Source organism: Lissotriton vulgaris, chromosome 9 (assembly GCF_964263255.1).
Source record: "Lissotriton vulgaris chromosome 9, aLisVul1.2, whole genome shotgun sequence".
NCBI lineage: Eukaryota > Metazoa > Chordata > Amphibia > Caudata > Salamandridae > Lissotriton > Lissotriton vulgaris.
In genome coordinates this window covers 1,222,198,908-1,222,219,733 of record NC_141697.1, presented here as the reverse complement: position 1 = coordinate 1,222,219,733, position 20,826 = coordinate 1,222,198,908, and the positions used below count along the sequence as shown (strand labels likewise).

General features: G+C 46.3%; 1 long non-coding RNA gene across 1 annotated transcript in view; it reads left to right on the top strand.

The window, feature by feature from the left end:
* LOC147693095 (uncharacterized) overlaps window positions 1-20,826 on the top strand; it is a 526,488-nt gene that overhangs the window by 275,217 nt on the left and 230,445 nt on the right. The window contains exon 2 of the long non-coding RNA XR_015299852.1: window positions 15,694-15,777. This is a non-coding gene — a long non-coding RNA (uncharacterized LOC147693095). The remainder of the gene's footprint in view (window positions 1-15,693; window positions 15,778-20,826) is intronic.

The following is a 20,826-nucleotide window of genomic DNA, read 5'->3' as shown; positions in this document are numbered from 1 at the left end:
CCCCCGCACGCTGACAACCCCCCCGCTCTCTCATGCCTTGGGTCATAAACCCCTCTCCAGCGCAGCTTCACCACGGAACCCCATCCTGTTCCCAGCGCGACACCTCCCTTCATTCCTTTCATGGCCTCAAACCCTTTTTGATGCAAACCCCCTTTTCCTGTGTCCCCGTTTGTCTTCCTCGTTCCCAGGCTGCCACCTGACCCTGCGGATACTGTTTATTACCCCGTACAGTAGGAAGCTTCCCCTCCCCATCAAAAGACCCCCGAACCGATCAAAGCCCCCACCCCATGAGATCCGATCAACCCCACGCATTCCGTGAATCGGCGGAATGCCCTGCTGTGCGACCACCATCACCTGTTGTGACCGGGGTGGGGAATCCAACTGTAAATGTATGTGGGAACGGGTCTGGAGGGGAGATTCCGAGGATGTTCTTTCAAGTATTAAAATATTACGAGAATGTGTTATGTGCAATAAAGGTCGTAAACTCTAGTATAAGAGGCCCGGCCTCAGAGATGTGGTTAGAGCACCTCGTGACGATACTTGCTGTCTGAATTGATGTGTTCTCCTCCGGAGAGAATAAAATCCTCGTTTCCCGCCTTCCAGTCTCCAGCGCCTGCTTCTTCATTGATTAATATTGGTGGGTCATAGAGGCGATACCGCCGGGCAACATAAAAGGGTCTTTGGTTACCGGTTGTCTTTGGAACCCTTTTTAACAACCCCAGGGCCCTGCTGCCACACTGGCAAATTCGTCTGCATACCGCCCGCAAGATTACATGTTCATTCGCGGTCCCATGGCAGTGCCTTTCAGTGGTTTATATCTGAGCCTTAGAGAGGAACCACTATGGGAGCGCCAAAGCACGTTCCTGCACAACACAGGCTGTGGAGTTCATGCCCGGCAGAAACAGGCAGTGCAGACTGACATGGGGGCACAACATGTGCCCCTCTGCATGCTCTCCCTGGCCCTGATGTGATTCTCCCCCGAACGCGGATCGCATTGACGACCCGTTCCTCACATTTTGTCGTATTACTTCTATCATGTTGTTGCAGTCTTGCTGTATTTTCGGCGGACCATTTCTATAATATCCAGGCCTTGGGCTCTTCATATTAGCCCTGCAGTACGGGCCTAAAAGTTAATTTTGACTTTTTAAATAAGTAGGCATGCATTGTTTGTCCTGAAGATGAACCTTGAATAAGCAATAGGTTCGAAACGTCGTCGACCTTGACACACTATATGCATATGAATTGTGCTATTGGATGCTAGCAATAGTGTGTTACCTGTATTGTCTGACTGTGAATTGTAATACACAGACTGTTTGAATTGCCTCTAATTCTTGTTTGTCCCCTTCCTAAGTGTGTTAGTTGGACATCGGCTGGTGTCCTGCTGTTATCACACTAAATTTCTTGTATAATTTATTCATCAAAAATTAAAACTGTCCGGCTGGACAATGAATATAGTTGCTATTTAATCTATCTTTAGTTCTTGAAAATTCCTCTTGTCTAGGGGCCATTGTCCTGTGTAAAGATATAACTCCCTGGCCCTGAGGCAACTGGTTTCCTCACTGCCAAACTTTTCATGGCAAGTTCACCGTAATGAAAACTGTGGCAGTGAGAAACTCATTTGGTATCAAAGAGGAGGAGTGATGGGCTATTACTGCTCTTGACAGAGTAGAAGGTCCATGCACAACGTGCCCAACTGAAACTCATATCATGCTTGGCGGTGCTGCTGCGGCACCACCAGCATATTGCGGCCTCACATCACTTCAAGACCGCCAGGGATCACGGATCTCCGGTGGCGGCAGCGGTCATGTGGCGGACAATCCGCCCAAGTCGTAATGGGGTGGGTGGAGAACTCCCACCGTGACTACGACAGTCCTATGGACCGCCGCAGTCGTAATAAGACCCTATGACTTGCGCAAATTACTTTTCAAGAGTTCTCACCTGGGCCTCTAGATGGATTATGTAAAGTCGAGAATTTACTGTTAGGCTTTAGAACCGGATTGGAATCATTTTTCACCTTTTGACTGGGCGTTTTTTAAATCGGGCCCTGTACAAATCCGCATTGTCAACAAGTCGCCAGTCTCTGCATATCATTGATTTTGATTAATGTTTTTAATATTGACTTTTTCTATTAAATCAAATGTTATAAAATGTGTAAATTAGCATTAAAATGAAAATATGACAACGTTGCTATTTTGTGTATTGAACAATTAGGAAATCAGAGTTGTCAATATTGTATGTGACTTCTTAACAAATATCGACACTATAAAACATTCATATTTTTTGTTAATAACAAATTAAAAAAATAATATAAGAAGAAAAATGATAAAATTAATTACGTGAAATTATCATTTGCTCATGAAGGGTTTGCACATGAATGTGTGTGTATATACATAGTCTAGAGCGCCTGTGTCTGTAATATGTGTAATTCACCTTGCCCAGATTCTTTCGCAAAGTGGAATCCGCATTGTTGTCATCCTCTTTCCCACTGATTACCTGAGACAGATCCCAGCTGCAGCTGAAAAGGTCAGACACACCCTGTGCTCCTGCGACTACTTGGCATGATAAGTTTCCTCGAGATGGGTGGCATGGGTCTAGTTCTGTATTCCTTAAAGCTGGCTTGTTACAAGGATAGTCAGCCTGGGGTCTTGCTTCTTGCTGTGGCATTGGTCCATCTAAACCTGTCGTTGTTACTTGGGGTTTAACCCTCAGGTGGCCTTCTTTCGAGTTTGTGTACTTTGGGGTCCTACCTAGTGCTGTGTGCTGCCTCACAGTTGCTTCAGGGTGCTGTAATAATAATAATAATAATAAGGGGGATCTTGTCATGCGCGGACTTAGCCCAATGGGCATCAAGGCGCCTAATTCCAAAAACAGCTCATAACAAAGGAACTCTGCAGCTCAACCTGTATAGGCTCTGGAGAAACACCATGTTTTTAGGGCCTTTTTGAACAGCGCCAGAGAGGATAGCGTCTTAATCTCTGTCGGCAGGATGTTCCAAAGCTGTGGAGCAGCGACGGAAAAGGCCCTAGCTCCCCATCTGGAGAGCTTAAAGCGGGGGACGGCAAGTTGGAGTTGTCCAGAAGAGCGTAAACACCTTGGAGGGTGATAGCGGGTAAGCAGGGAGCTGATAGCGCCTTTAGGTCCATCCTCGAGAGCTCTGTAGGTCAGACACAGAATTTTAAAATAAATTCTGTGCTGGATAGGCAGCCAGTGAAGGTCTCTCCTCGCAGCAGTAGCAGAGGAAGACCTGGGAAGATCCAGGACAAAACGTGCGGCAGCGTTCTGCACTACTTGCAGTCGATGTATAAGGCCCTTGTTGGCTTCCATGTAGAGAGAGTTACAGTAATCCAACCTGGAACCAACAAGGGCGACTGCAATCTGCTTACGTGCTTGAGGAGACAAGTAGCTGCGAATTCTGTTGAGTGTCCTGATCACGCCCCAGCAGGTCGAGACAGTCCGATTCACCTGTAGAGACATCGAGAGTGATGTATCAAACACCACACCCAGATTTTTGGCGGATTGAACGGGAGTGGGGCAAGTACCAAGAGAGGAAGGCCACCACTCACTCGACCAGATATCTTGGTCCTTCCCGAAGACCAAAACCTCAGTCTTGTCGCCATTTAGCTTCAGGGAGTTGGTAACCATCCAATCTGCAACATGTTGCATACAGGACCTGAAGCTAGAGGCAGATGTTATGACAGAGGACTGGGTGAGTGATATCATAATCTGGGTGTCGTCGGCGTATGATACCACCTCCATCCCCTGCGATCTTACAAGCCTAGCAAGGGGGGCCACGTAGATGTTGAATAGGGTCGGACTTAATGCCGACCCCTGTGGCACCCCACATTGCAAAGACTTTGCTGGGGAGAGGTGGTTGCCGAGCATCACTCTCTGTTCCCTGTCTAGGAGAAAGGAATTGAGGAGGCTCAGGGCCGAACCAGTGACACCTGCCTCCCTAAGCCGAGATGTTAAAATGGCTGGAGACAGAGTGTCAAACGCGGCCGTGAGGTCCAATAACACCAGAACAGTTGTTTGTCCAACATCAACCTTGCGTCGGATGTTGTCGACTACGAAGGTGAGGGCAGATTCTGTGCTATGATGTTTTCGGAATCCATGCTGGGTAATGTCCAGGTACTCTGAAGCTTCGAGGAAGGAAGATAGGTGGCGATTCAGATGAGCTTCTGTAAAGTTCCAAACGTGAGCCCAGTGTGATGATGCTGCCTGGGCGCAGTAGTGGGCAGAGCATGACCTCTGACACTCCTTACGCCCTAACAATAATTCTGTGGTTCAGTCAAAGGCCAGTCTAAATAGTTCTGGTGTAGAAGTTTCTTCAAGCACAGATACTTGGATTCTGCAATCAGGCCAGATAAAAAAAACTCCACAATTCAGAGCCTTGAACTCCTGGGGATCTGCCTCAGTCTCAGTGTTTCAGTCTCCTAAGTATAGTAGATAAGGGAATGGGTGCACAGGATGATTAAGGGATTTGCCCAGGATCACACAATGTATTTACATGCTATTATAAGGTGTGCTGTAATTTTTAGTTTTGGCGAAAATGCAAGTGGTGCCACAACAGAGCACCAAATATACAACAGGAAACAGCAAGATGTGGGCATTATTTAATGCTATTGTTCATCACTCCTTTTTTTAGTTTTTTTGTGCTTTTTCTAGAACATTTAAGCTTTTTTTTATCCACTGACAGGGACCTCCACAAAGACTAACGCGCCACCCTGTTCACCAACATTTGTCCCCCCTCTCACCCATTGTTATGTTCCGCATAGCTGCCAACTCACCCCTTTTCCATTTGGACCCTGATGTTGTTAGCTCCGTGTTGTTGTTGCACAAAGAAAAAATAGTTTTTGCTTGCTGAAGTATGTAAAAGCCTCATCCTCTTTTTTCAGACTCTGTTTTCCTCTCTTTATCCTCCACTCTGTGCCCCCTTTTCAATCAATCAATCATTTGTAAAGCGCACTACATACCCGCGAGGGTCTCAAGGCTCTGATGGGGCGGGGGTGGGGGGGAGGGGGATTGGGCCACTACTGATGGACCAGCCAGGTCTTGAGTATCCTCCTGAAGGTCAGCAGGTCTTGGGTCTGTCGTAGGTTCAGTGGGAGGGTGTTCCATGTCTTGGCGGCAAGGTGGGATGTATGTCATTACAACGCATGCTTTTACCACGTATGCCTTTACCACGCAGGTTTTACAACGCAAGTCGTTACAACGACTTGCGTTGGGGGGCGCTGGATAGTGGAATAGTTTAATTTACTATTCCAACTCCAGTCCCTGTGGATAGTAGAGAAGGTTTTGGATAGTAAATTAAACAATTCCCTATCCTACAGCGCCCCCCAGCACAACTCGTTGTAATGACTTGCGTTGTAATACCTGCGTAGTAAAGGTACTGGGTTGTAAAAGTTGCGTGGTAAAGGATGTTCCCCGGCAAGGTGGGAGAAGGATCTCCCACCGTTGGTTGTTCTTCGGATGCATGGGCCCGTGGCGAGTGAGAGGTCGGCGGAGCGTAGCTGGCGGTTGGGGATGTAGAAGGGAGCCATCTGTGAGATAGGCTGGGCCGGTCTGGGCCGGTTTTCCTCTCTACTCCCACACTGGCGCCCAAAGCACTCCTCCATTTTCTAGCTGAACCCCCTTTCTGTGTTCTTCTTTCCATCTTTGTATTCTCTGTTTCCCTCTCTTTATCCTTTGCTCTTCCCCACTTTTCCTCTCTAATCCCCCACAGCCCTTTTCATACACTGGCTTTGCTCCCCTTTCTTTCCTCTGCTTTCATTCTTTGTTGCCTCTGTTTTCCTCTGCTTTGTCGTCCCCCTGCCAAATGATGCAGCGCCCGCAAAGAAATTCGTTTTATTTATTTGTTTGTGTACTTAACTCTGTGCGGCCGTATTCCGGAGTTTACTACCCCCCACCCTGCCCCTGCCCGCCCAACGTCAGCACCCGGCAGCACTCCCACCATGAGCTGCTACTGCCCCTGCTCTTTCTGTCCCCGGCTATCCACTCAGAGCCCCCTGCTGACTACATGAGTCTGCTTATCAGCCGAATAGATGTGTACCCCTCTGATGGTAATTAAAGTGCCTTTTTAAAGCTACAGACCTGCATTTTTGTAGCTGTGGGCGGTGAACTCCGCTCCACTAGCGGAGTTTGAGGAGTTTTTCTCACTCTGGGCTCCGCTTGGAGTGCGGAGTTCAGCAAAAATTCCGCCATCCACCACGAAGCGGAGTTCACCAGTGTGCCTCTCAGCTCACCCAGAAATTGGTCCAAATCCTTCCTCCCCACTGTAACCTTTCGCTGGCATTCCACCACACAGCACTCCCTCCTTTTCGAATTCATCCAACTAACAGGCACACACGTCAACCACTCTCAATAACAACTTGCATCTTCCCTTTACTAATCCACTTCAATTAATCAATCCCAGTAATGCGTGAGATCTCACTGAGCACTAACTTAACACACTTACCACAACTAACTCACAAGGAAATGAAGAAAAAATCCTTTTGACTAATTTACTAACATCTTATCTCTAACTTTGGGTTCGGGAGCAGCGTGCTACTCGCGGCAAAGAGCTTCAACGCCTTATCAAGGGTAGTAAGAAATATATATAAATATAATTTACAATTACAATTATCATGTGTGACGTCATCAGCAGTTCTGACTTTGTAGCTAACACAGCGCTGCATTCTGGGTAGTTTCTCCTTCAGATAAAATGTTAGGATTCCAGTTTGTGAATGGAGAAATATAAACATCAAACCTGTGTATAAAAAAAGAAAGAAATTAAATAAAGAAATAAAAAATAAACACAGGCATGTCCAAAAATCCCCCTCTACCCCACCCTTTTCCACTCACCTTACCACACCTCACCTATCCTTCCCTCCACCCCGACTGTTTGCTTCTGCCAGCGCTAGAGCTGGAGTCGAGGAGGCGTCCTGTAGGGTCGGTTTGTAAGGATACACAGATGGTGCCTCTGCTTGTCACTGGAGCAATCAGTGCTGACCAAGGAGCTGCTAAAGAGACCAGAGAGAGCTCATTAGATCTGTTACCTGCTCGTTATCCTAATGCTGCTCGTTCATCACATTAGCGCAATGGGCAGGGGGGAGTGCGCTCGCCTCCACCCACTGAGTCGTTATTGAAGCCGAAGAAGGAAGCAGTGTCTGTAAGCCAAGCACAGGAGTATGGACGGTATCCATCGAAACGGAGCTACGTCGGCTAGTAATACTCAGGAGTAGCAGATTCTACCCAAGGCTTACTCTTTGGAACTTCTGGCAATGCCCTTCTTGGTAATTGCACAAAATTTCAAGTTTTTAATGTTGTGATACCTGAATATCGTGTCAAGAATATCATTATAATAACAATATTGTCTCACAGAATATCGTTGTCAAGAATCTTTTTTTGTGGTAAATGATATAGTTTTGAATAATATTTTTTATTTAATATTGTTTACTTAAATTTAGTTGTAAAAATATAGTGTATTGATTAATTTAATATATATTAGTTAAATTTTCATTGTAGGTATTGGTATTGTTAGCACAGCTTGTAATTAAAACCTTTGAATTTAGTTTTTTTAATAAAGTTTGTAATTGATAATGTTGTATAAAGGTTGTTAGGTTTGATGGAGAATAGGGTGAGTATTAAATTAGATTATAATTAATGTATTCTTTTATTGATAATTATTTTGCATTGTAATTTAATGTACTACATTTTTTGTTATTGATGTTGTTTTTTGTAGCAAGTTGTTGGGTTTGTGGGGAAAACTGTGGCATGTTAACTACATTATTAGTAATTTTCTATTAAAACTAATTAAGCTGTATTTTTAATTATGTAACTTATTATTAATTATGTGAACTTGTAATTCTAAATTGTTGTTTAATTTACATTTTAGTTTTAGTAGCTTACAGTATATTTAAATGTTAATTTTCTTGTAAATAATTTATATTTTAGTCGTTTTTTTAAGGGAATAGGGTGTGAAATTATGGAAGTTCTCACATTTTTTATTATTTGTTTTTAATATTTTATTAATTGTATAATATTGATATATTTTTTAATTGTGGCCGTACTATGTACATTCTTAGTTTTTCCAGTATATTTTAGTTTTTTATAATATTTTTTATTAAAAATGTTTGTAAAATATAATTTTAATTTATTTTATTTTAAAGTTTCCTCTATTTACTTTCTATTTTATGTAGGTTAGTACATATGATTTACATTTGTATAATTTTAGGCTTAATATGTAGTATTTAAACAATTGTAATTGTAACAATATATGTTATTTGATTTTCATTTATAATACAATAATATTTTTATCTGATATTAGGTATTTTAATGTTTTGATTAAAGTTATGAGAGTGGATTGATATTTGTAGTTCTTCCAAAGTCCAACATTTTTTCTACTATTTCTTGGACTGGAGTGGGAATAGTAAATCTAGCTCTTCTGGAGCCCGACACTTTCCCTAATTCTGCTTGGGCTGGAGGGGGAATAATAAATATAATCCCTCCAAAGTCCAACACTTTCCTTTCTATTTACCAGGACAAGTGAGATTTTAGGTTAAGCTATTACAAGGTACATAATTTATGTAGTAATTTATGTGTCTGTTTGTTGAACTGTATTTATAGTTATTTTTAATTGGTGTTTAATAATGTATTTTTTAATTATCTAATTATTTATACTAGTTTGTAGAAAAATATTGCAGCGAAGTGGTAAAACATTAAAAAAAAGCTATATCACAATTCAGGAGAAAAAGCAATCAATATTTCAAGGTATTTCAAAACAGTATATTGAGTTCAATATTTTCATTCTATGTAAATGGCAGGGTTAATTTTGCAAATACTTTTCAGTCTGGAAATTCTGAAAGGAATTTTAAAAGTGTCACACTTTCCAAGGCCAAATTTACTTCCAAAAGTCTCTGTACTGAAACAAAAGTTCCAGGCCTCCGGTCCTCTGTAGGACTTGGCTAAATTTCAGACTGGTGTAATCTCACGTAATCTGTTAATTTAATGTTACATTTATCCAACATTCCTGAAATTATGGTATCATGTCACATAATTACGCACCATTCGTGGCAAAAGTTTAGCGTGAGCACACAGGTATAGGTGAGAGGCTAAGTTCACCATCTGCCTCAAATGCCAGCAGAGCGAGTGCAGCAACGGGCCACGCCCAAGCACCATGAATGTCTTTGCTTGCCAAGGCTTGTGCTTTCATGCAATAAGTGGAATGGAGAATACAAAACAGTGGCAACCCTTAAAGTCTGCTCTTTAGTTATATTCCAGCAAAAAAAGTGTCTTAAGGTGTGCTTGCCCAGACAAGGTAGAAGGGGCGCAGAGCAACAGTGGAACCGCGAGTGTGGGCATTTGAGGAGGGGAGAAGCAGCGCACGAGGGCAAGAGCAAGAAAATATATGCACTCTCATAAAGTGCTGAACATGAGAAAAGGTGCTCCCTGAATGTGAGCAGTGGGAGGAGAGTTTTGCCAACTCTGTGCTCCATTGGTAACGTGGAGCTCAGGCAAAACGCCAACTAGGTGGGGGAGCTAATTTAGCCCCTGCCCTTGACCACAATCAAAAATAGAGAAAAATTAAATACCTCCCCTGGCATCTCTAGGCTGCCCTCCTCCTCACCGTGGTCTCTCCTCGCCATCCTCGTCCTCACCGGTTGCATACCCCTACGTTGTACGTTTGGGAGGACCAGCACAGGCAAGTGATTTTTTTCTGGTTTTTGTTGTGGGGAGGGTGGAGCAGAGCAGAGTTTTTTTTAACTCTGTGGAACTCTGCGTAGTGGCACTCCACGTACACCGCCCAGGGTTACATGAAAGTAATCCATTCGAAAGGGTAGTAAAGAAGCTGTGCTCCAGGGGTGGGTCAAGCAAAGGAAAGGAAAGAACGCCATTGAATGAGAAGTAAACAATTAGAGTTATAAGAAAGCCAACCAATGGTAAGCAACGGGCGAGCTCTAAGCCCATTGTAAGTTTTAGTATGGTCCACAAGAGGCCTGTTGCAAACGACACCGCTAAGAGCGGTCTATAGGCGAGACCTAAAAAAAGGCGATACAAGTCCAGTCCAAAAGCAGAAACATATCAAGGCATCTGAGAGCAACCGAACTGAAAGGGACAGCAAAAGGACAGAAACTAGGATAGGGTTGGAATGAGGAGAAAAAATTAGAAAGATCAGGGAAAGAACTCTAGGGGGACTGAAGGATTCAGAACAAGGATGTATGCACAGGTGGAAGTGTTAGCACTGTGCCCTCTGCTCTTCTGTAGATCCAGTCCTTGTGTGTGGGGTGGAAAGAGTAGCTACATGTTTACCATAATCACCCCATGGATTCTGCACCCCACACATACCCCACATTAGAGTTAGGGATACTACATTACCCTACAGTGCGGTTCCTTCGTGCGTAGCTGCTCGCGGGGACATTCTCTAGCGAGGTATTTGGCGCTAATTCTATGTCGCCAAGATGATGATGTTGGATGAAATATTTAGCTGACGCTATTTTTAGCGTAAACTGAAGAGCTCTCCTGTCCAAGGGGAGACATGAAACTGTGTGCCTGACCCTGGGGCAGTGCTATCACTGCTGTCCCAAATACACAAACTGCAGGCTGACAAGCACAGACTCCCTGCCCGGGCTCCTCTGGGTCTCTCCATGGCCTGGGGCGGTGCTGGAGCCGCCATCTTGAAGGGGGCAGCCTTGGCGAGCGAAGGCGGACCTGTCAGGATCAGGCAGTGTCCACGGATCAGCAGCCGGTGTTATGTGGCCGCGGAGGCTTGTTCGGTCCCTGGGGTGGCTATTAGTCCATGAGCGAGCCTCCCGGCGAGCTAGGAACCTCTCAGTAGGCCACTTATTTCCCTTTGCATAGGAAGTTTAAGGATGGCTCATGATGCAGTAAGAGGACATTGACCCAGATAAGTCAACACTCTTTTAATACACTGGGGTCCGGCCAATGATGCCTCTGGCTTGTTATGTGGCTCTTATTATTACTTCTTATTAAGGGGACATGTGGGACACTGGCTCAGCTGTCAGCAGAGGAGCAAGGAGACCTAAACCTCCATTCTCAGCTATTCCACTGAACCAAATTGTTTGATTCTCGACAAATCACTTTTTATTCTCCTCATGCAATCAGCCCTGGTTGTATGACAGAGGCACGCGAGCCTCTACAACGCTGCCCGAACAACAAATGCATCGGAACAGTGCATTCCTTTACCATGCATGCCTTTACCACGCAATTTCTTGGTAAAGGCATGAGTGGTAATGGGACATGTGTGTTAAAGATCATACACCAGCCCCCTGCCCTGAGCCTGAAAAACTACCGACCCCCCCTGTGCCCTAAAAACTACCGAGCCCTAAAAACTACCCGGCCCCCCGAGCTGTAAAAAATACCTTGACCACCCCAAAGTCCTAAAAACTACCCGGCCTCCACGAGCTGTAAAAAATACATTGAACCCCCCCAAAGTCCTAAAAACGACCCAACACCCCAAGCACTAAAAAATACCTAACCCCACACGACCCCTACAAAGTACCACAACCCTCTGAACCCTCAAACCTATCCCAACCCCACCCTGAGCCCCAAAAACAACCCAACCCCCGTGTCCTGAAAACAATCCGGTCCCCACTGAGTCCGAAAAACTAACCCCGACCCTGAGCCCTACAAACTACCCCAGCCCTTAAAAACTATCCCCAACACCCCCAAAACCCAGCCCCAGCCCCACTTACCAGACCGCGTCCTCTCCCAATCCTTCCTCTTCCTGTGCCCGTCCATCCGCCTACTAGACTGTGCACTTCCTTAACCAGACATATGCGTGGTTAAGGCATATGCTTAGTTAAGGTAAGCGTGGTTCTGCCTGTGGGGAAGCGTCACGCATGGCTCAGCCCGTGTTGTAAAGGCTGTTTCCCTTTGTCCCCTGTCCTAGAAAAATTGCAAGTACAAAGAAATAGGGCAAACACACACCTAGCCAGAGCCAAGGTATTTTTTTAGAAATCACACAGTTCTTTTGTGGGAACATGAGCTGGGAATGTTTGTGAAAACTGACTAAATTCAAACTTTGTGGGCGTTGCCAGCCCAATTCCAACTTGCCAATACCTACACAGGGTACACGTGGAGGAGGGTGCCCGTCAACCCAAGTGTGAGACCACTAGAGGAGAAGAAAGTGGCACTTTTTACTGTTAACCAACTATTGGCAGCGCCTTGTGAGTCACCGAGGCTGTCCTAGTGCATTTATTATATGCTGTAACATAAATAAATAAAATAAATGGGCGCCATATATGCTGTAACATACACTAGAAGTGTGATATCATGGGCACGTGTCGGCTGGATACTAACTGTTTCTTTACAGACCTTACCCTGCACCACTATAAGGCCACGGCAGGAAGATGCCTTATGGCACCACCACAAATGCCATAAGTGGGCGCCATAGTGCGACAAAAAGCCTTGAAAAAAGAGTCGCTAGTAGTAACAGAGCGGCTGCACAGAAAAATGTCATTTTGACCGGGACTCTGAAAATCCTTGCACACCTTGGGCCATATACTTATCATCAAGCCCATGAGTCACTCTAAGTGATGCAAGGGCAACGCTATCCATAAGTCAGACTCACCAAGCCACGTAAAGCCACCTTGTGTGGCCCTGCATTCGTTGGTAGATATTGAGTAACACAAAGCAGTGCAAGTCGCAGCCTTGCATTACTCTGAGCCGGCAAGGTGCAGGGTTGCATTACTCTGAGACAGCAGGAGCAGGGTTGCATTACTCTGAGCCGGCAGGGTGCAGTGTTGCATTACTCTGAGCCGGCAGGGTGCAGGGTTGCATTACTCTGAGACGGCAGGTGCAGGGTTGCCTTACTCTGAGCCGGCAGGGTGCAGGGTTGCCTTACTCTGAGCCGGCAGGTGCAGGGTTGCATTACTCTGAGCCGGCAGGGTGCAGGGTTGCCTTACTCTGAGCCGGCAGGGTGCAGGGTTGCATTACTCTGAGACGGCAGGTGCAGGGTTGCATTACTCTGAGACGGCAGGTGCAGGGTTGCATTACTCTGAGCCGGCAGGAGCAGGGTTGCATTACTCTGAGCCGGCAGGGTGCAGGGTTGCATTACTCTGAGACGGCAGGTGCAGGGTTGCATTACTCTGAGACGGCAGGTGCAGGGTTGCATTACTCTGAGCCGGCAGGAGCAGGGTTGCATTACTCTGAGCCGGCAGGGTGCAGGGTTGCATTACTCTGAGACAGCAGGAGCAGGGTTGCATTACTCTGAGCCGGCAGGGTGCAGGGTTGCATTACTCTGAGACGGCAGGTGCAGGGTTGCATTACTCTGAGACGGCAGGTGCAGGGTTGCATTACTCTGAGACGGCAGGTGCAGGGTTGCATTACTCTGAGCCGGCAGGAGCAGGGTTGCATTACTCTGAGCCGGCAGGGTGCAGGGTTGCATTACTCTGAGCCGGCAGGGTTGCATTACTCTGAGACGGCAGGAGCAGGGTTGCATTACTCTGAGCCGGCAGGAGCAGGGTTGCATTACTCTGAGCCGGCAGGGTGCAGGGTTGCATTACTCTGAGACAGCAGGAGCAGGGTTGCATTACTCTGAGCCGGCAGGGTGCAGGGTTGCATTACTCTGAGCCGGCAGGTGCAGGGTTGCATTACTCTGAGCCGGCAGGTGCAGGGTTGTATTGGGAAGGCGGGCAGTGAGGCATTGGGGAATGGGCCGGTGCCTAAGGGTGACATATGGGCCGGCTTTATAAGGGTCTCTGCAACATTCCTGCTCTGCGTGGGCAGGCGAGGGTGGTAAGTCTGACAATATGCCTTACTGGGGCAGGTGTTGCTCCCTTGTTTGGGCCATTCTTACATTGCCCACCCCCCCCAACCCTGTGCCAGATTGGCCCAGAGAGAGTGTCTTGCCCCTGACCCCTCCCCTGCGAGGCCATGGTATTCAGGCAATGGTGGGTAAGTGTGGGGGGAGGGGCCTCTCACTGGGGGGCTGGGATTTTCTGGCTTTGGGCCTTCTATAACTCAGCCCACACTGGAGCAGCAGGAGCTGTGTCCTTTTTCTTGACCCCTTCACTGCAAGGTCACTGGCCTGAGGCTGGGGAGGGAGCGGAGTAAGAGAAGCCTTCCTGGAGGTTGTGTGTGTATTTGCATTGGCCTCACTGTGAGTCAACCTTTATTAAGCTTGTATTAAACTAGAGAGGAGGTGGCATTACAGCCAAACCTGCTGACTTTGGAAGTGGGAAAGCAGGTTCCAGTCCCGGCGTAAAAAAAAAATAAACATTAAAAAAAAAATAAAAAAAATACAGTCCTGGCGTAAGCTCAACATCCTGTGATTCTGGACAAATCAGTAAATCTCCCAATGCCTGAAGTAAAAAAATGAATTTCCTCTTGTGTAGTGTAACTGGTGCTCATGTAAGTCGCTCCAATGCCCTAGCACCGAGTTCACCCTATGCAAAAGTATAAAAAAGCAATTAGAAAAAAATGGCAGTTTATTCATGTTATAAGATTCTGCAAGGGCCAGAGCATGATAATTAGAGAGCGCTCTTTATATAAAAATATCCATATTCTTTTATAACATGGCTTTTCATTGTTCAGGTTAGCTATTAGTCACGGATGAGTAAAGCTGCTTTAGAACACATTTTAAAGTGCTTTTACCTTAAGTTGACTGTTTAAAATACATACTGATTAGAGGAAAAAATACAGACTTTCAGTGATTTTCTTCATTTTCACTCCAACCAGGATATTAAAATACAGGTCACGCTGGTAAAAAATAAATAAAAAAAAACAGGCAGGCAGGTGGCAACCCTAGCCAGATCAGGTATTGTGGCCCTTGGGCCATTTTATTTCACCTCGCCCACTGTTATCACCAATCTTACTGATTCTATAGGCTTTAAAATGCTTCGGTTACCAAACATTTCTCTAACAATGGTTCCAATGAGACTGACCCATTGATGTTTCATGAAAGGGGCACAATCAGCGCATGTGGGCCACTTTTTTGGGACTGCCGGGGCCTAGTTGCAATCCCAATCCGAGCCTGGGAAGGCGTTACATGGATGGAGCGTGGGTGATCCCACGCACCAACCCACGCTTTTTTAGCGCAGTTTCTGATTTACTTAATGCGTCACAATTGTGCACCCTCCCGATAGAGGCACAGCGAGGAGATACACGTTGATTTATTCTCGTTCTTTCCTCTTTCTAAGTGTGCTGCAGAACCTCTAAGGGTTGTTTTTGTGCAGTGAGGTGCCTCTTCCAGCACAAAAGCAATCCTGCCTGCAATGCAAACACCCTTGCACCATGGCGCAAAGGTCCCCCTACCTTGGCGCTCGGCTGCACTCAGTGCGCCTGCGCAGGGAGCGCACAGGAATGCACCAATTCCCATGGGATCTGGTGCCTTCCTGCCCTCTGGATTCGAGCCCCCTGCTCGCCCTGGCAACAGACTGGCCCTGCTTGCAGTTTCATTCAGTGCATCTCATGAGTTAGCAACTGAATGCCAAGGTTTCTTTACTGCATGTCTCCCAGACCGTGGCCATCTGTGCAAGAAAAGTAAATGTAGGACATTGTGGGCCACTCAAGGTCGGCTCCTGCTCACGTCATCCGTGTCTGTCTTCCATCCCTTTCAGACTGTTCACACTTTTTGCACTTTTACTATTGATTCACCATTTTCATGTCGTGCAAAAATTAATGCTATAAAGGTTTTTATGACTAAAATGTTATATTCATGAATATAATAAAGGATTGTGTTTTTTTAACTTTTAGAGCAAAGGACACATTTCTCTGCAAGTTCTATCAACTGATGTCGATACACAGGCGCAGCCTTCACTGCTCTACAGAATCCGACATGTAAGTCTCTTTTTGATTTTATTTCATGATAATTCTATAGATGCCCGAGGAGGGCTATGTTTAGGTGGTGGCGGGCCCCGCGGGGTGCCTGTCACGTTGTGCCTGTCACGTTGTGCATGGCAATGCAAACTATGCACTTTTAACATTGCGGTTTTGCGGACGTAGCTGCACCCAGCAGCACTGTCTGCAATGTTAAAGACCAGATTGCGCCCCCAGTGTGGCGGGCGCATCCTAATTGGCCTAGTGGGACAGCCGCACCTCTGACAGTCGGTCCCATTATACTTTACGGTGGCGGGTGGACAGAGTCACTGCTGTGCTATTTTCTGAAGTTTCTATTCAGGGAGAACTTGACCCGCAGCTATTGGAGCGCTTTCCATTAGCAACATTTACATTACACGGGCACCATTCATCGTTTTTAGGGATGGGGAGGTGAAGGGATATGCCCAGAATCACAGGATGTTGAGCTGACTCACACATAGACTCAAACCTAGCTCCCCGGTTCTGAAGTCCGCAATTCTAGCCATAACGCCACACCCAGGCACAAGGAGGGAGGGAGGCACAAGGCACATGAAAGCTCGGCTCGTCATGGGCTCCAGGTTCCAACAGGACCTCGAGCTGAGCCAGAGCCAGGCTTCGGGCTCGAGCCTGGCTTGAATTTCATTGGCTCGCCCACCACTAGATCTTTTGGCAAAGCCAATAGTGCTTAAACAAGGTAGTGAAAAACAGTGCGATAGTTGGGGGGGAAAAGCAAGGGGAAGAGAGGGCAGATGGGAAGAAGCTTCACAGAGGGAAGGGGAGAGCCGCAAGAGGATGAGAGTAATGAATGTAGAGCATGATCGGAAGGAAAGAAGACCACAGCGAGACCACAGCGAGGGATCAACGTGGAGCACGGGTGGGAGAAGCACACTGAGAAGAAAGTCACCAGGGTCGGTGCAGGGGGGGAAGGAAGCAAACATGGGCTTGCACATCACAGGGGTGGAGGGAGGAAAGTGCTGGAGAAGGAGAGCTGGAAATTGCACATGTACACGCACTCTAGTAGAGTGCTTAAAAAAAGAAAAAAAGTATTGCCTAACAAAGGAGCGGTGGAGGGACACAAGTATTAGGTCCATGCTCCAGGGGAGGGGCAAATCCAAGAAGAGGAAGTGAAGCCCACACATGCTTACAAATTAGAAGCAAGCAAAGTTGAGTGACACTGAAGCCAACCAATGATAAGCAACGGGCGGGCTCTAACGCCACTGTAAGCTAACTAAATATCCCACAACAGACAGTGCATGTGATGTCTTAGGCAAGACCTAAAAAGGTCAACTTGTGTTGTTTTCTTTTGCAAGGTTTCTTCAATGTAGTTATTTTTTTAAAATAAATATTTGCACAGCATGAAAGTGAAAGTACAAGTTCTCCTTTGTTTACAACTATTACATTTTGATGTTGAGCAAATGGCTTATTCCTTTTGATACATTTGTTACTCCAGAAGGTTTATTTCTCTATTCGTCGTTCATGCCCATGAGTAAGTGTACTCTGCCTCACCATGTTCACGCGCCCGACCCCGTGTTACACTGCTCTCAGTGAAGTCGTGTTATGCTCACCGCCATGGGATTATTCCGCCATTTTAGGTTGGGGAGCTGGTCATTGCCTTGATGTGAGGGTGCAGCGAGTGCTCATTCCAGCTCGGGGACTCGCTGTACCAGTTTTTTCAGGATAATAGCAGTTCCTTAACTAGTCTCTGGTAGACAAGCAACATTTGATGTATTTTCAACACACCGCGTGGGTGTTCGCTGCACAGTATTCTTTTTTCATTGTATAACAAAGTCAGGTGTTTTACAGTTTTAAATAATATTTCAACAATGCCTCTTTTGTATTTTTTATCATTACAAGCTTCAGAGTGTGACAGATTTGGAAAGGTTGCTTTTTTTGACTTCATCTGGTTATTTTGTTTAAAACCTCGTCAATCTCTGGTATTAACAACGTTTATTTAGGGGTGAGTCATGACATCCCCCACTGCATAAAACCCTGCTCGCGTATCTGAGAGTCCGCGGCTCCCAGTTGTAAGGATTAAGGGCCTAAATACGACTTTGGCAGTGTGGGAGCGGGCCGCCACACCACCGCCTGCTCCCACACTGCCAAGGTTTACCACCACCCGCCCGCCAGATTATGAGTTCCCTCGTAGTCCAGCAAGTGGGTCCTTGGCGGTCCCGTGGCAGTGCAGTTCTAAGGCTCTTTTGTGAGCCGTAGAACTGCAGCGCCGAGCGAGCGCCAAAAAACCCTGTTCCTGCACAACATGGACTGTGCAGTCCATGCTGTGGAGGAACAAGAGTGCATGCACTCATGGGGGGGGGGTGGAACATGTGCCCCTCTGCATGCACCCCAATGCACAGGGGTACCAGGGGGCCCTGTAGGGCTCCCTACTTGCCTGATGTCACAATTTTCATGGCGGACTCAAAGCCATGAAAAGTGCGGAGGTCTGGAAAGTCTTAATATTCTCAGCACCGCCAGCATATTTCTGAGGACTTAAACAACGCTTTGAAAGAAAATCATCCAAATTTGGAGGGAGATATGGATAGTATTGCAGATCTAACACAAAAGTGGCTAACTAGCGCCGTTGATATGTGCCTGCCCCTAGCCCGTCACAAAGGGAAAGTCCATCGCCCTCCTGCCCCCTGGTTCACAGAAGCCTTGAAGAAAGAAAAATCTAGTTGTAAGAACCTAGAGAGACAGTGGCGAAAAAATTACGACATTTATCAAAAAGAAGTTTACCGAAAGGCCAGAAATTGTTACCATTCAGCTTGCATGAAAGCTAAAGCTTGCTATGTCACCGATACAATTAATATGGCCGTAAACAAATCCCAGACTCTCTTTAATACGGTAAAAGAGCTAGCTGGGGAAAATGCAAGAGCAGAACCTACCCCTCTAAATACCCAGCAATGCCAGGATTTGGCCTCTTTCTTTACGAATAAGATTGAGAACATCGTCTCTAATATTAAAAATGCTAACAAGTCAACAGACAAGCAAGGAAACACCACTCTAGTACCTAGAGTAAACTGTCATCTTGAAACCTGGCCCCCTATTAAATTAGATATACTGAAGGAATTACTTAAATCTATCAAATCGGGTTCCCCATGTGACCCTATTCCTGTCAGTATCATAAACAAATTAGAGGATGCTGCCTTGATTCCCATAGCAGAAATACTGAACGCATCCATAGAGCAAGCTACAGTTCCTGCTCTATGGAAACATGCTATGGTCAGCCCCCTACTTAAAAAACCAGGCGCAGACCCAATGATATTGGCCAATTATCGCCCAATTTCGCTGCTACCCGCCTTTTCCAAGATTCTAGAGAGACATATCCATAAGGCACTCTCAACCTATGTAGAAAACAATAACCTCCTACATTCGTCGCAATCGGGGTTTAGGAGTGGTTTCTCTACTGAGACGGCCCTGCTCGGGGTCACAGAAAAGATCAGGGAGCTTATGGACGACGGCCAAACAGTAGCACTGGTCTTGTTAGATCTCAGTGCGGCTTTCGACACCATTTCTCACTCCATACTGCTGGACAGACTGGGGGAGAATGGTGTCGAAGGCAAAGCTCTGGAATGGATGAAATCCTACCTCTCCCTCCGTACTTTTCAGATCTCCTCTTCGGAGGCTTGCTCTGAGGTATTCCATTCTCCTCATGGAGTGCCACAAGGATCAATTTTGAGCCCTCTGCTTTTTAATTTATACCTTCGTCCACTGGCCAATCTTGTAGAAAATGTTGGCTTAAGTCTAATGACTTATGCAGATGATTCACAAGTCCTTTTCTCACTCTCAAAATCTGACACGTCTACCCCATCTGCATTAAAAGTAGGCCTCCAAGAAATTTTTTGCTGGATGTCAGACAACCAGCTTAAACTGAATGGAGATAAAACGGAGGTGCTCCTGCTGGGAAATAGCAAAGATCTCTGGAATTATTCCCACTGGCCACCATCATTGGGTAAACTTCCATCTCCCGCCTCGCAGGTTAGAAACCTTGGGGTCACCATTGATGATTGTTTATCTATGTCCCAGCAAGCAAACAAAGTGGCAGGCATATGCTTCACCATTATCAAATGGTTACGCAAAATCATCTGGATGCTGCCACCTACTACCCAGAAGACCGTGGTCAATGCCTTAGTGACATCTCGGCTTGATTACGGCAACATCTTATACCTGGGCTCAAATAAGGCAGTGATAAAGCGTCTGCAACTAGTGCAGAACGCTGCGGCTAGATTGCTCTGTAAAATCCCCAGATCTGCTAGGATCACCCAACATCTCAATGATCTGCATTGGCTCAAGGTTGAGAACCGTATTCGTTTCAAAGCCTTGAGCTACTTATTTAAAATCAAAGCTGGCACTGCCCCCAAATATCTTCAGGCCCTTGCTAAGCCCTACCTCCCAAACCGTAACCTGCGTTCAGGTACAGCGGCAAATTTTGCAGTACCTAGGTTTAAAAGAGCCAGAATAGGCGGGAGATCTTTCTCCTACCTGGGGCCAATGCTGTGGAACACACTGCCCCCCCACATTCGCAAGGAAGAAAGCTATGTGAATTTTAGAAAGAACATAAAAACGTGGCTTTTCAATAAATAATTGCTTTGTCTGTTCTCTCCCCAGTGATCTCTGAGTGTCTAGCGTTCCTGGCGCCGGGAAACCCTTTGTGGGTAGCTGCGCGCCTTACAAATGCTATAAAATAAAATAAATAAATCTGTGCCAGAACACAGCGCCAAGGCCGAGGTATTACGTATTCCTGGCAGTTGTGGAGTCCTATTGTGGTCCGACCGTCAACGTTGTAATATGGCGGTCAGACCACCGGGGCGGCAGTATCTGCACCACCACCTATCTGCCACCATGAGTTTGGCGGTCTGCAGACCGCCAAACTTATTATCAGTTCCTAAGTAAGATGTGCTGTATCCCTCTCTCGGTGCAAGACTGTAGTTTCAGTAGGGGGTGTGGTTCAGTGGCATAACATTAGCCTCCGCGCCCCCTGCGGTGCCCCAAGTAGCCCCCTCCAGCACTGGGCACAAGCAGCGGTCCCCTGGT